The sequence below is a fragment of the Palaemon carinicauda genome, chromosome 40, assembly GCF_036898095.1.
Source record: "Palaemon carinicauda isolate YSFRI2023 chromosome 40, ASM3689809v2, whole genome shotgun sequence".
NCBI lineage: Eukaryota > Metazoa > Arthropoda > Malacostraca > Decapoda > Palaemonidae > Palaemon > Palaemon carinicauda.
In genome coordinates, this window is record NC_090764.1 from 21,404,867 (window position 1) to 21,419,616 (window position 14,750).

General features: G+C 35.8%; 1 protein-coding gene across 2 annotated transcripts in view; it reads right to left on the reverse strand.

Moving 5' to 3' along the window:
• Csk (C-terminal Src kinase) overlaps nt 1-13,516 on the reverse strand; it is a 222,680-nt gene extending 209,164 nt beyond the window's left edge. Inside the window, exon 1 of one of the 2 annotated variants that reach the window (XM_068363461.1) lies at nt 13,124-13,516. The gene's annotated coding sequence lies outside the window, so the exon portion shown is untranslated. The remainder of the gene's footprint in view (nt 1-13,123) is intronic. The other variant, XM_068363462.1, reaches the window with a different exon arrangement.
• Nucleotides 13,517-14,750: the final 1,234 nt, after the last annotated feature.

The window sequence follows — 14,750 nt, forward strand, 5'->3', positions numbered from 1 at the left end:
AACTGGCATTACGTTTCCATAACCTTGAACGCAACCATCATTAAATAAAAAATAAAAACTTAATAGTTTGATCAGAAATCATGATAGAAGATGTTTGTGTTTCTCGTTAGAGGACTGATAAAGCAGTTTCTGGAATTTCCAAATTCAGAAATAGTATTAAAAATAATGAAGGGAGAGATTTACTATAATTCGCCTGATATTATTCCATACATATGAGATTGAAACTAGAATGAAAATATGAATAAAAAAAATGAATAAACTGTCACAAATAGCACTATAACCTGTTAGAAGTATGAAAAGCACACCACTCAAAATATGGCCAGACTTTTCAATAGAAGAAAAGGCTAACGGAAGAAAAGTCTTTCGAATAACGGAAGAAAAGTCTTTTGACTATAAGTGGTGTCATTAGATCCCGATGTATGCATACACATGAACAATGACACTTGTACATCCAGTTAAAGCAACACGCCAATAAATTACCGTAACTAGCTCCTGGGGCAAGGCCGCACCCTCCTACCCAAAGGCGTCGAGCAAGACACACACATACACACGCACGGACACACGCGAGCGCGCACACCTGTTCTCACGAAATTCTTAACAAATGAGCATACGAATCCCACACGCCCTGTTTACAAAAACACTCCAGCTTTCAAACAGGCTTCTGTACTACCTATGCTGCAGACGAGCAGCTCAAACAGTGGATATTCTATTATTACTAGCTAAGCTACAACCCTAGTTGGAAAAGCTGTCTGTTGCAAGCCCTAGTTGGAAAAGCAGTTTGCTGCAAGCCCTAGTTGGAAAAGCAGTTTGTTGCAAGCCCTAGTTGGAAAAGCAGTTTGTTGCAAGCTCTAGTTGGAAAAGCAGTTTGCTGCAAGCTCTAGTTGGAAAAGCAGTTTGTTGCAAGCTCTAGTTGGAAAAGCAGTTTGTTGCAAGCTCTAGTTGGAAAAGCAGTTTGCTGCAAGCTCTAGTTGGAAAAGCAGTTTGCCGCAAGCCCTAGTTGGAAAAGCAGTTTGCTGCAAGCTCTAGTTGGAAAAGCAGTTTGTTGCAAGCCCTAGTTGGAAAAGCAGTTTGCTGCAAGCTCTAGTTGGAAAAGCAGTTTGTTGCAAGCTCTAGTTGGAAAAGCAGTTTGTTGCAAGCCCTAGTTGGAAAAGCAGTTTGTTGCAAGCTCTAGTTGGAAAAGCAGTTTGTTGCAAGCCCTAGTTGGAAAAGCAGTTTGTTGCAAGCCCTAGTTGGAAAAGCAGTTTGTTGCAAGCTCTAGTTGGAAAAGCAGTTTGTTGCAAGCCCTAGTTGGAAAAGCAGTTTTTGCAAGCTCTAGTTGGAAAAGCAGTTTGTTGCAAGCCCTAGTTGGAAAAGCAGTTTGTTGCAAGCTCTAGTTGGAAAAGCAGTTTGTTGCAAGCCCTAGTTGGAAAAGCAGTTTGTTGCAAGCTCTAGTTGGAAAAGCAGTTTGTTGCAAGCCCTAGTTGGAAAAGCAGTTTGTTGCAAGCTCTAGTTGGAAAAGCAGTTTGTTGCAAGCTCTAGTTGGAAAAGCAGTTTGTTGCAAGCCCTAGTTGGAAAAGCAGTTTGTTGCAAGCTCTAGTTGGAAAAGCAGTTTGCTGCAAGCTCTAGTTGGAAAAGCAGTTTGTTGCAAGCTCTAGTTGGAAAAGCAGTTTGTTGCAAGCCCTAGTTGGAAAAGCAGTTTGCCGCAAGCCCTAGTTGGAAAAGCAGTTTGTTGCAAGCCCTAGTTGGAAAAGCAGTTTGTTGCAAGCCCTAGTTGGAAAAGCAGTTTGCTGCAAGCTCTAGTTGGAAAAGCAGTTTGCTGCAAGCTCTAGTTGGAAAAGCAATTTGCCGCAAGCCCTAGTTGGAAAAGCAGTTTGTTGCAAGCCCTAGTTGGAAAAGCAGTTTGCTGCAAGCTCCTAGTTGGAAAAGCAGTTTGCTGCAAGCTCTAGTTGGAAAAGCAGTTTGCTGCAAGCTCTAGTTGGAAAAGCAGTTTGTTGCAAGCTCTAGTTGGAAAAGCAGTTTGTTGCAAGCCCTAGTTGGAAAAGCAGTTTGCTGCAAGCTCTAGTTGGAAAAGCAGTTTGCTGCAAGCCCTAGTTGGAAAAGCAGTTTGTTGCAAGCCCTGGCTGGAAATGCAGTCTGTAGCAAGCCCTAGTTGGAAAAGCAGTTTGTTGCAAGCCCTAGTTGGAAAAGCAGTTTGTTGCAAGCCCTAGTTGGAAAAGCAGTTTGCTGCAAGCTCTAGTTGGAAAAGCAGTTTGTTGCAAGCTCTAGTTGGAAAAGCAGTTTGCTGCAAGCCCTAGTTGGAAAAGCAGTTTGCTGCAAGCCCTAGTTGGAAAAGCAGTTTGCTGCAAGCCCTAGTTGGAAAAGCAGTCTGTTGAAAGTCCTAGTTGGAAAAAGCAGTTTGTTACAAGCCCTAGTTGGAAAAGCAGTCTGTTGAAAGTCCGTTGGAAAAGCAGTTTGTTACAAGCCCTAGTTGGAAAAGCTGTCTGTTGCAAGCCCTAGTTGGAAAAGCAGTCTGTTGGAAGCCCTAGTTGGAAAGCAGTCTGTTGGAAGCCCTAGTTGGAAAAGCAGTCTGTTGGAAGCCCTAGCTGGAAAAGCAGTTTGTTACAAGCCCTAGTTGGAAAAGCAGTTTGTTACAAACCCTAGTTGGAAAAGCAGTTTGTTACAAGCCCTAGTTGGAAAAGCAGTTTGTTAAAAGCCCTAGTTGGAAAAGCTGTCTGTTGGACGTCCTAGTTGGAAAAGCAGTTGATGCAAGCCCTAGTTGGAAAAGCAGTCTGTTGCGAGCCCTAGTTGGAAAAGCTGTCTGTTGCGAGCCCTAGTTGGAAAAGCTGTCTGTTGCAAGCCCTAGTTGGAAAAGCAGTTTGTTACAAGCCCTAGTTGGAAAAGCAGTTTGTTACAAGCCCTAGTTGGAAAAGCAGTTTGTTGCAAGCCCTGGCTGGAAATGCAGTCTGTAGCAAGCCCTAGTTGGAAAAGCAGTTTGTTGCAACCCCAAGTTGAAAAAGCAGTTTGTAGCAAGCCCTAGTTGGAAAAGCAGTCTGTAGCAAGCCCAATGGCTCCAACACGGAAAAAATAGCCCAGTGAGGAAAGGCAATAAGGAGATGAATAAATTACAAGAGAAGTAATGAACAATTAAAATAAAATATTTCAAGGACAGTAACAACATTAAAAATAAATTTTTCATTTACAAACTACAAAAACTTAGAAAAAAATAGAGGAAGAGAAATAAGATAGAATAGTTATTAAAAAATGTGACCCCAATACATTTTAGAAAGCACGAAAGGTTCTAAAAAGAATTTGCAAAAATCCTCTGAGGAATTGCGAATATAATTTGCACTATTCTCGACCACGCAAAACCCAATCGCATAGTATCGAAATGGGCGAAATCCTCCCACAGACCAGCGGTTAGAAAGCTCCACTCACCGGGTTCAATTTGCAACTGAAAGGGGCTGAATATAGAAAGGGTCCTTTAAAATTCATTGTGCATCTGTTATACTGAACAGTCACTTGAGTATCGGGCTGTAAGATAATTGTGGTGGGCCTCAGTCAAGGGGACGTAGAGAATCCATAAGCACGTTACGAATAATCTATGCTTTATCTGGAAATAACTCCATGAAGAGGAAATGTCCATAACATAGGGCAATACGATATATGGTACGAATGTGTACAAACATGTCATTTGACTACCATGTGACTTAAAAATACATAATTCTAATCTCTGAAAAGTGAAGAGAGAGAGAGAGAGAGAGAGAGAGAGAGAGAGAGAGAGAGAGAGAGAGAGAGAGAGAGAGAGAGAGACTTTTCAACTATACACGTCTTTACTATATAAGAACATAAATCACTCATCGACTTCTTTGAGAGAGAGAGAGAGAGAGAGAGAGAGAGAGAGAGAGAGAGAGAGAGAGAGAGAGAGAGAGAGAGAGAGAGATCTTTCCAAGCATACACGTATTACCTAGATAAGAACACAAATCACTCACGACTTCTTTGAGAGAGAGAGAGAGAGAGAGAGAGAGAGAGAGAGAGAGAGAGAGAGAGACTTTTCAAGCATACACGTCTTTACTAGATAAGAACATAATTCACTCATCGCCTTTTTTACCGTGATGGTTTACGAATTCGTATCTGTATACCAAATCTGCTTACCATCACAACAGTTATCCATTCAATCATATAAAGAACATCATTCATATACTCTTGAATAAAAAAAAATAAACCAACGCCACTAATGATATGAGACGCGATCACTCTTTGTGGAAGATTGAGAACAGATGCAAAATTTGCATAGTCTTTACAATGGAGCTCCTGTCTTGAAGAGCCAGTTATGCTAGTCGTGTATTTAAATATTCCCCCAACGAAATATATTAAAAAATATATTTCCTCCATTTATCTTATTGCGAATAATGTGTTCACTCTTTCATTCAATGCGTTATTTATTCTTTGTTTGTGTTTATACTTTTTTCAAACTGAGAAAAAAAATTAAAAAACCCCGTCCTAAAATATTACTTTCTAAACTCCCACCTCACAAGCACTGGTTATCTCAAAGTATTTCATAATTCGGGCATTATTACATACTGAAGAAACAATTATTATTATTTTTACTAAGCTACATATATATTTGAAAAAGCAGGATGTTATAAGCCCAGGGGCTCCACCACGTAAAAAGTCCAATGAGGAAACAAAATAAGGAAATAAATAAACTGAAAAAGAAGTAACGAACAATTAAAACAAAATATTCTAAGAACAGTAAACATTGAAATACATCTTTCATATATCAACTATAAAAACTGAAAAATAAAAAAACCTTAAAACCTAATCTGACGCAACACACTGCAAAGACATTTTAAACCAAGATGAAAAACCAGAAAGAAAAAGAAACTACCTATCTATAAAACTCTACCCTCCCATGTAAAGAAAGTATCCACGTCACACTGCACCTGCTCTCAAAGATAAAATGCTAAGCCAACCTTATATAACCAAGAGATAATCACACATTTACAATCAACATAAAGTCAGTACCCAGTATGAGCTCTTAACTCCTTTGTGCGCGTACAGTACTCCATTTACTCTGAAATTCTTTAAAAGTAAGTTTAGTTGCAATAATGGCATTAGTTTAAGTCATACATAATTGGACGTTGATATAGCATTCACGTTAACACCTAAGGCTAGAAAAGATTGCTTAATTTACCATACAAAAAGAGAAAATCGCTCAGCTACGTCCTGAAATAGATACTGAAAACAATGTAATCACAGCGTTGCGCAATTTCAGCAATATTGTTATTATCATTATCAAACATGAGCAATCAGTCGTATGAAACAAGCTCTCGAAAGGATTCAAATACCGATCAGGAATAGAGCTATTATTGCTTACAAAGACCTTTACTTCTAAATATATTCATGACTAGATACTGTGGCCCTTACTTTCTAATACATTTACCACAGCACTTATTTATATTTATCATATATAATACGTAAACAAATTTTTACCTATTTAATTTGCACTTAGTCTGAGAGAGAGAGAGAGAGAGAGAGAGAGAGAGAGAGAGAGAGAGAGAGAGAGATTCCCGTGGGACAAGCTTACACCAAATCTTATCAAATGACGTCAAGAACATTTGATGACGAAATCCACTAGCATAGAAATAAATCGGGGGCCCGTTCGCAATAGAGAAAAAGGCTTAAGTTCTACTGCTGTGCCAGGGTTAATTCAAGAGCTAAAATTATAATCATAGTCATCACTTAAACTCAAGGGGACCAGGGATCAAGGAAAAAATAATAAATAAAGCAACAATATGACGACGTTTTTAATGAAAAACAGGAAGCACTTCCTGACACTGCCACCTATACTTCCGAGAAGAACGTTACCAAAACGATTTCTAACAGAGAGAGAGAGAGAGAGAGAGAGAGAGAGAGAGAGAGAGAGACTTAATAGAAATAATTTCACTTCAATCCACATTTCGTATTACACTCAAGAATTACAAAGATAATCGAAGGGCAAAATTAACTCCGTATAAAAAAAAACAATTACATCATATTTTGTGAGCGGGTGCATTCGAACGATAACAAACTACTAGAGCGATTCGGTTACGGAGTTACATCAGCGGTTACTTGAGGGGAGAGAGAGAGAGAGAGAGAGAGAGAGAGAGAGAGAGAGAGAGAGAGAGAGAGAGAGAGAGAGAGGATGGACCTAAGCTCTACCCAGCCAACGGCTCAAGAACAGGATGAGCCAACACTCGTTCTTGAGCTTAAGATAATATTCAAGAGCAAAATATTCCTCAAATTGTGAGATTTGAGACAAACTGTCTCGTGCAGAGAGAGAGAGAGAGAGAGAGAGAGAGAGAGAGAGAGAGAGAGAGAGAGAGAGAGAGAGAGAGAGAGAGAGAGAGAGAGATTAATACAAACTACAGTGATGAGAAAATATAAAAAAGGAAATATTCACTGCAAAGACAGATACAAAGGCTACTTATACCAAAAAGCTCAAAAACTATATACAAATATCTCAAAGGAGACACGTCTGCTTACTGTTGATAAAAATAGCTAGTTTAAAATCAACAATATAGATAAAGTAAAATGTCTATGAAGCTTCTTACTTTATTAACCACAATCACTAGAACACTATTTTTATAGAGCGCCAGCGTCCATCTAGCGTTAAAAATACAATGAAAAAAATATATAGTTCAAATATTACACAATAATTCCAAAAGCCAAGGGAAAAATTATCATATACAAGAGTTCTTGAAAAAATGGGTCACAAACAAATGGAGACGATAAGGCGTGAAGAACTGCAATAAAAACCTTTTACTCATATCCGGAGACATTTTTTCCCACTGGATCATTTTAGGGCAAAAAAATATTCATACAAATACGAACACCAACACCGCACACATAAAAAATATATAAAATATGAGATAAATGAGACAACACAAAATTCTAAATCTTAATTCCAAATCAATTAAAACATAACACAAGGAATCAATTAAAATGAAAGAGATCTCAGTCTGCCACTGTACTTAACGAGAGAGAGAGAGAGAGAGAGAGAGAGAGAGAGAGAGAGAGAGAGAGAGAGAGAGAGATATTCATGATTGCAGAGGGCAAGTATTATAAACAGAACTACCACTGCATAACCCCTTACTTATCTTAATAAAAAAAAAAAATCAGTGCCTCTCCGTCGCAGTTCTGCCAAGACATCACAGCTATCGATTTAAGGCAAATTAAACTGAAGCTAATCTTGTAAAGTAGACTGTACTGCAGTACCTACATTTGTTTTCAGGAGCAAAGCAAGGGATACAACTTTTTAATGTTTTGTTATCCTTATTTAATTTGCTTTCAGAAATTTCTCTTTTAGAGTTTGTTCTTTACAAGATTTCTTTCTCATACTTGCTGCCCAAGGGATTCCAGTGCAGTACTTTCATCCCCATCTAGGGTTGTATATTGGCTTTCATTAATAATAATAGCAATAATAATAGACTGTTAACTCTACACAGGAAGACCACAGTGAATGTGCATGAGACCAAACACTCACTAAGATTTATAAAAACAAACCTCCACATCCAATCAATATATTGGGTACAGTAATAAACTGAGCAAAATCATGCAAGCCCTCCGGCAATTAAGATCAACAACATTCAATTCAACGAAAATATAAACAGAACATGAAAAGACTTAAGAAAAGTCAAGGCAATAATAATAATAGAAAAGGATAGCCAATCTATGTATAAAAACAATTTACGAATAGAGAGTATAGCATTAACATAAAATTGATGTGTACAGTTCTCCAAACTATAAAAGTAACACCAGTCAAATGTTAAGTGTATATACATACACACACATATACTGTATATGTATATATATATATATATATATATATATATATATATAGAGAGAGAGAGAGAGAGAGAGAGAGAGAGCTGGAAGTAGACAAAACTTATCATTATGCCCTAAGAGATGTCAATAGCCTAATGCATTTCATCAACTACTAGCTAGGCCATGCTAGTATCTATTCACAGCATGATAATATATTAACAGTACGCAGGGATCGAACCATAGACCTTGCAAGACCTGAGTGCCACCATTGAACCTCATGTATTGTATCTCAAAGATGGATCTGGAAGGCACTGATATTTGTGTTTCCAGATGAATATTATTTTTTGATGAGGATGCTGATCATAAGAACTTATCAACCCTAGAAACAAAATTCCCCAGGTTCAGTACAGTATATAAGCCAGAACACAATTAAATTTGCAAGGAATGAGCCCCCTAATATGTTTCCACCATCACACATATATAATATCATCATCAGCCATTGCTAGTCCACTGCAGGACAAAGACCTCAGACATTTCCTTCCACTCCTCTCTGTTTATGGTCTTTCTATACGTCTATACCAGCAAATTTTCTTAGCTCACCAATCCATCATCATTCCTTCCTTTTCCTTTCCCTGCTTTGTTTGAAAATTTTAGAGACACATTCATGACAGCTTAGTTGGCTAGGTTAGGTCAGGTGATAATATGAAATTTCCTCCTATGTCAGGTTTGAATACAACTGCATAAAATATAGTAATGAGGAGAAAACTATATAGAACCTGTTTGGTGATTTAAGATTGTTTAATCAATTTTAAGTTCTCTGGCACAATGATATTAAGGGTTATTGACGCTGATAGCATTTATTAAGAATAAAAAGAAAATAGCATATACAGTAGCCCATATACTGCACTTGTATCCATTAATATAAAACAAAATAAAATATTTTGCTTTGACCAGCATATGAAAGGGTTTTAAAAATACCAGGAGTCATAAACTCAATCGTATTCAAGAATCCATGCAAGGATTTGGGAGTTTATAAAAAAAAAAAGAAGCAAAAAATGAAAACAATAAATCACACAGTAAACAAAGAAAAAGCTATGTCGACTATTGATAAAAAACAATCTATGACTTTAGAAATATAAGCTTCCAATAGTTTCCTAGCACATGAACGAATAAAACCGTCACTAATTCTTGCTGAACCCATCTCAAAAAATTCAAAGCTAAAAGAAATGTTTTGAAAAATATGAGAACCTATCATGTGATACTATCATAACAATCTTTCATCAGGTAAACTACTGTATGTGTCAAAAGATCCTGCTAAAACACCGACTTCGTAAAAGGTCGGACAATATACTGCAATGCTATGATCCCCATTTTAGAGAAATATCACAAAGACAATGACAGTGAGATAAACACCAAATAAACAAACCACCAAGAGAGAAACAGTCTTTGCCTAAAGTTAATAAAAGAATAAGTTCACTAGCAACAGTGACTGGTTTTATCAAGGAATAACATAAAAACTAACTTCTGACAAGAATTTTAAGAAAATAAAAACCTCAGTGTCAGTGTAGACTGGCAAGTACAATCACAGTATAGGAGTTTCTTGGCAACAGTATAATCAGCAGCTAAACTTTAGATCTAGAACACACGACAGCAAAGACTACATTCACCTGCTCCTTTAGGAAATAACCATACTCAATCAAGTTGCTCATAAACCTTGAATGATAAACCTGCAGAAAGTTATATTGTACAATACTATAATATGAAGAAAAGTTAGCTTCTTGACATTCTTACAACAGGAAATGTTAAAGTCCATAACAAATGAAGTATCATTCCACCAAATTAGCCAAAGTAGGCCAGAAATACTTGACAAGATTTACATCAAAGGGCCTAGTATATGAATCAATATGAAAAAAAACCAATACGATTAACTGCGTCAAAAAGTTAGATTTTGCAAGGTTAAATTTTGAAAATTGCAAATTACTTGCTATTGATAACTTTCTGCAACTCAGTGATTTCTACGTGTCTTGCCAAAGAAATAGCTACAGTACATCAACGTAACATTCAGTACAAGAATTACACAATATCCTGTGCAAAAAAGGTAAACTTATCAAGTTTTAGCCAAAAGTACAAGTCTGAGTGAGTCAATTCAGCAATAAAGGAAACGGAAACAATACTTTACATATTGGGCTCTCCACCTATACCACAACATGAAATTTCTTTTCGGTCTTTATATTCCTAAAGTACACACATCATGAATACTTAACAAAATATGTATGTTGATGATACAAAATGATCAGCACTCAAAAAAATGAAAAAGAACAATCACTAAATAAAGTTCATGAGAAATAGCCTAACGGACAACTTAAAATCTCGAACAACCTTAATAAACAACCAAACTAAATCTAAATTAATGCTTCACGATTACTGAATACCCTACAGTTTGAAAACCTAAATACAAAGCGTTTTGCTTAGGCAAAAGGAGGTTCCACAATGTATCCATCTGAAAACAGTTTTGATTTTGCTAACTTCTCTTGAAGTTTTTCAGGTTCTGTGGGGCTCTTGCAATAATGCTAAATAGATTCTGTGGGGCTCTTGCCATAAAGCTAAATAGATTCTGTGGGGCTCTTGCCATAAAGCTAAATAGATTCTGTGGGGCTATTGCAATAAAGCTAAATAGATTCTGTGGGGCTCTTGCAATAATGCTAAATAGATTCTGTGGGACTCTTGCAATAAAGCTAAATAGATTCTGTGGGGCTCTTGCAATAAAGCTAAATAGATTCTGTGGGGCTCTTGCAATAAAGCTAAATAGATTCTGTGGGGCTCTTGCAATAAAGATAAATACTGACAGTGCATTTCTTTGTTCAAAACACCCCACATGCTACAAAGGTTTTAGGTTTAGGCAGGGCAGAATTATCAACGTTTTAACTTCCCACAGTGTGTACACAAAGATCCATACCTGCCTTTTGGGTATGGTTTTAATGTGTCATCTACTCCCGAACCTTCTAATCATTCTTAATCAACGAGACAGCTGATGCTAACTGTCGAGGCTAATTTTTTGCAATGTTTCCATGGTGAAGTCCTACTGTCATTTTCTCCAGGCTTAAGATGGCCTGATCTACTCATTGTCAAGCAATATCGAAAACAACTTAACAGAGCTATTTATGCTAGAACCTCGACACACTGGGACAGGAGGGATGAAGCCTGGTGGCAACTCCCTTCCCAACATATATTGGATGTATTAATCCTGATAGTATTTATCATTATCAATTTATACAAATGGTGGCACTGAAACAAAGGAGAATTACAGTACTGTACATGCAATTGGATTTATTCAATCGACAAACAAATTAATAAATCAGAAAATAATAGAACAAAATTAGAATGAGAATGGCTGGGAATCCCAAGAAATTCTGCTATTTATAAAAAAAATCCCAATTTCCCAAGCCTCGGGCCAAAATCTCGATATCTCAGAAACTTGACCAGAAATCTCATGAGCTATGGCAAAATACCAAGGAGTAGCATCACTGAATTAAAAAAAAATTTGTCAACAAATAAAATAGGAAAAATATATTACTACATAAATATAAAGTATCAGTAATCAAATACAGCCGTGCTTCATTAATGCACAATTCTCTTTGACTTATCAAGAATGTAAACAAATAACATTTTATTACACATTACTCTACAGTTACCTCAAATATTTTGTAATTCAAATAACCCTTTAGTTCATAAAAAATAATTTGTGTTCCTTATATAAATTACTTTATCTGGTATTAATTTCAATTTGCTAGCCCTTAATTTTGGGACAGGAGGTCAAGTAACATTCGGCTTTTCCCACTTTGTAACAGGCTTGGCATGAAATAATAACGATATAGTAATGATTATAAGTATAACTACAGTATAATAAGCTAAAGTGCTTAAACTATTTAAAATTCATTCTTATATAAAAAAATAAAAAATAAATCTAATTTTCTTCCGAAGCGGGAGAGTTCACACTAAATTTCAGAGGGCATGTGCAAATGAGATGGCATACGCAGCATGACCTAGCCAATCAAAAAATTATTATTATTATCACTATTTGCCAAGCCACAAACCTAGTTGGAAATGCAAGATGCTATAATCTCAAGGGCTCCAATAGGGATAAATAGCCCAGTGAGTTAAGTAAATAAGGAAATAAATAAATGATGAGAACAAATTAATAATAAATCATTCTAAAAACAGTAACAACGTCAAAACAGATATGTCATATAAACTATAAAAAGGTAAAATTACAAACAATACGTAACCTGGCGCTGGCACCAAAAGAGACGGCTTAAATACTATAGGACTGTGACAGCCATGACAGTGACATTCTGGTTAGGCCTACATGTAGTGTAGAAAAAAAAAAAAAAAAACCACACTACATAAGACAGACCTGCCAACCCTTGATTTGTTTTGGCTAATAGATGGTATATTTCCTAAGGGTTAAGATTGGTATAAACTTCATTTCATAACTTAGGGCCCAGGCCTATCATAGCTTATTCTAGTTAATAGTTGTGCTAGCCAATGAGAAATAGAGATAACCTTAAGTAGTATATACAGTGAATATTACCTAGCCTACAGATAGGTCTTCTTAAGACTCCATTAACCAAATTAAAACAAAAATAAAATAAAATTGATAGCAAACAAAATACATACCGATATGAACACCTATAAAAGGAAAATGTAGTTATATATATATATATAAATATATATATATATATATATATATATATATATGTGTGTATATATATATATATATATATATATATATATATATATATATATATATATATACATACATATATATATACATACATATATATATATATATATAATATATATATATACATACATATATATATAATATATATATACATACATATATATATATATATATATATATATATATACATACATATATATATATATATATATATATATATATATATATATATATATATATAATATACATTAATTATATATATATATATATATATATATATATATATATAAATCTTCAAACAAAATCTGGAAGCTTCTATTAAGGATAACTTGTAATATGACATTAAAAATCTAAAATAACTATCATTAATCTAACAAAATAGTCGATCATAGGCCTACGGTAGGCGCAACAAAACTCGTCCCACATCACGAGGAGCAATTTTCCCGTCATGCTAAGTGGGCCTTTCTCAAGAGCACCAAAACAGCCAGGTGAAATTTAAAATGACAAATGAGGTGATGACACCGGGTAAGAAGAGACTGTCTACGTAGTGTATGCCACGGTAGGCCTAAATACCTTAAGTTAGCTCTAGGCAAGAGTTGCTTTTTTTTCCTTTACCTGACTAAGCGTTGTAGCGGTCCAATTCTTCCTAACCAGCCCACTGTAGAAGCAGCAGACGGTCCTTCCTCCTCCTCCTTCCGTTAGATATTCTTGCTGAAGAGGAATAATGTCTTCGACGTGGAGAAGAAACAGCCAAGAAGACAGGTTTCTTCTTGGTAGAAAACCCGAACTTTCTAATATAACACCCCCTTGACAATGTTATTTTCTATTCAACCTTGACCTTCGCCACTATTTTGTTTTTCTTCTCGGCCACAGATTTGTCAAATGGACCTGTCTCCGAAGGATAATTCACTGCACTGGGTTCTACACCACAGAGAAGAGGAACTTTTACTCACGACGAACAGCAATGTTTACGTCTCGACGTCACCATAAACACTGGTGATGACCGATCAGGGTTGCCAGTTCTCATTTTTGAAAACGCGCTGTAAGGAGCTTCCAAAACGCGCCAAAAAACGAGCTAAATCCTCTCTTGTGGCGCGGCAAATGGCGCGTAGATATTTTTAAACTTTAGGTAAATTATTATTATTATTATTATTATTATTATTATTATTATTATTATTATTATTATTATTATTATTATTATTATTATTATAGTTAAGCTAAAACCCTAGTTATAAAACAGGTATATTATAATCCCAAGGGCTACGCCAGGGAAAAATAACCCAGTAAGGAAACGAAATAAGGAAAAGAATAAAATCACAAAAGAAGCACTGAACATATAAAATAGAATATCTCAAAAACAGTAACAATATTAGAATAAATCTTTCATATATAAACAATGAAAGTAGAAAAATAAAAAACAAGAGGAAGAGAAATAAGGTAGAATAGTGTGTCCGAGTGTAACTTTGAATTCTTGTTTTCAAGTAAGATGCAAAGGCAATTTTTCTTAAACAGAATAATGAATAACATAGACAAAAAGTTAGTTTTTTATTTAATCATGTTTCCATAAAGAGTACACAAAATGTTCTGAGTAATAGCGCGACCAAGCCAGATAGGAAAACACACGCTACACTCTCCAGAAAATGCCAAATCTAGCGCAAAACGCTCTGAAATGGCAACTTTGATTCTCTCACATTGGGAGGGAGGATGTGGATGGGGAAGGAGGAAAGAGAAAGAGGAAAAGAGGGAGGTAGAGAGGAGTATCTAACTATCATCGTCTCTCAGGCACCACAGGTTCTTGCCCTTCCCTCCCCCAAAACACCCCCCTCCCCTCACCCCTAATCCTAAATCTCCAGCGATAATTTTTAATGTCACATACAAATTTGCAGTTGTAAACTCGTTTTGAAATATCCTTAATCCATTTTTATAGTCAATGAAATCGTTAAATTTGATATTTTGTTACAAACAGTATAAATAATTATAATTTGGCCTTTCTTGATGTAACCTTCATTTCTCCTCCAGAAACTTCTCTCTACCCCCCGTTTATCCACCATTCCTCTGCCATCGGATCTGTTTCTCTCCAATGATTTTCGTGTGTTGTTTAATAACAGCGAATAACTGAAAGTAATTAATCCTATCCACAAAGACTGGCTATAAAAATAATTTCATTAGACATGGTGATAATAAATAATGATCGTGAATATCTTATTGTTTTCACTACATACCTTTGTATGTCATTTGACTG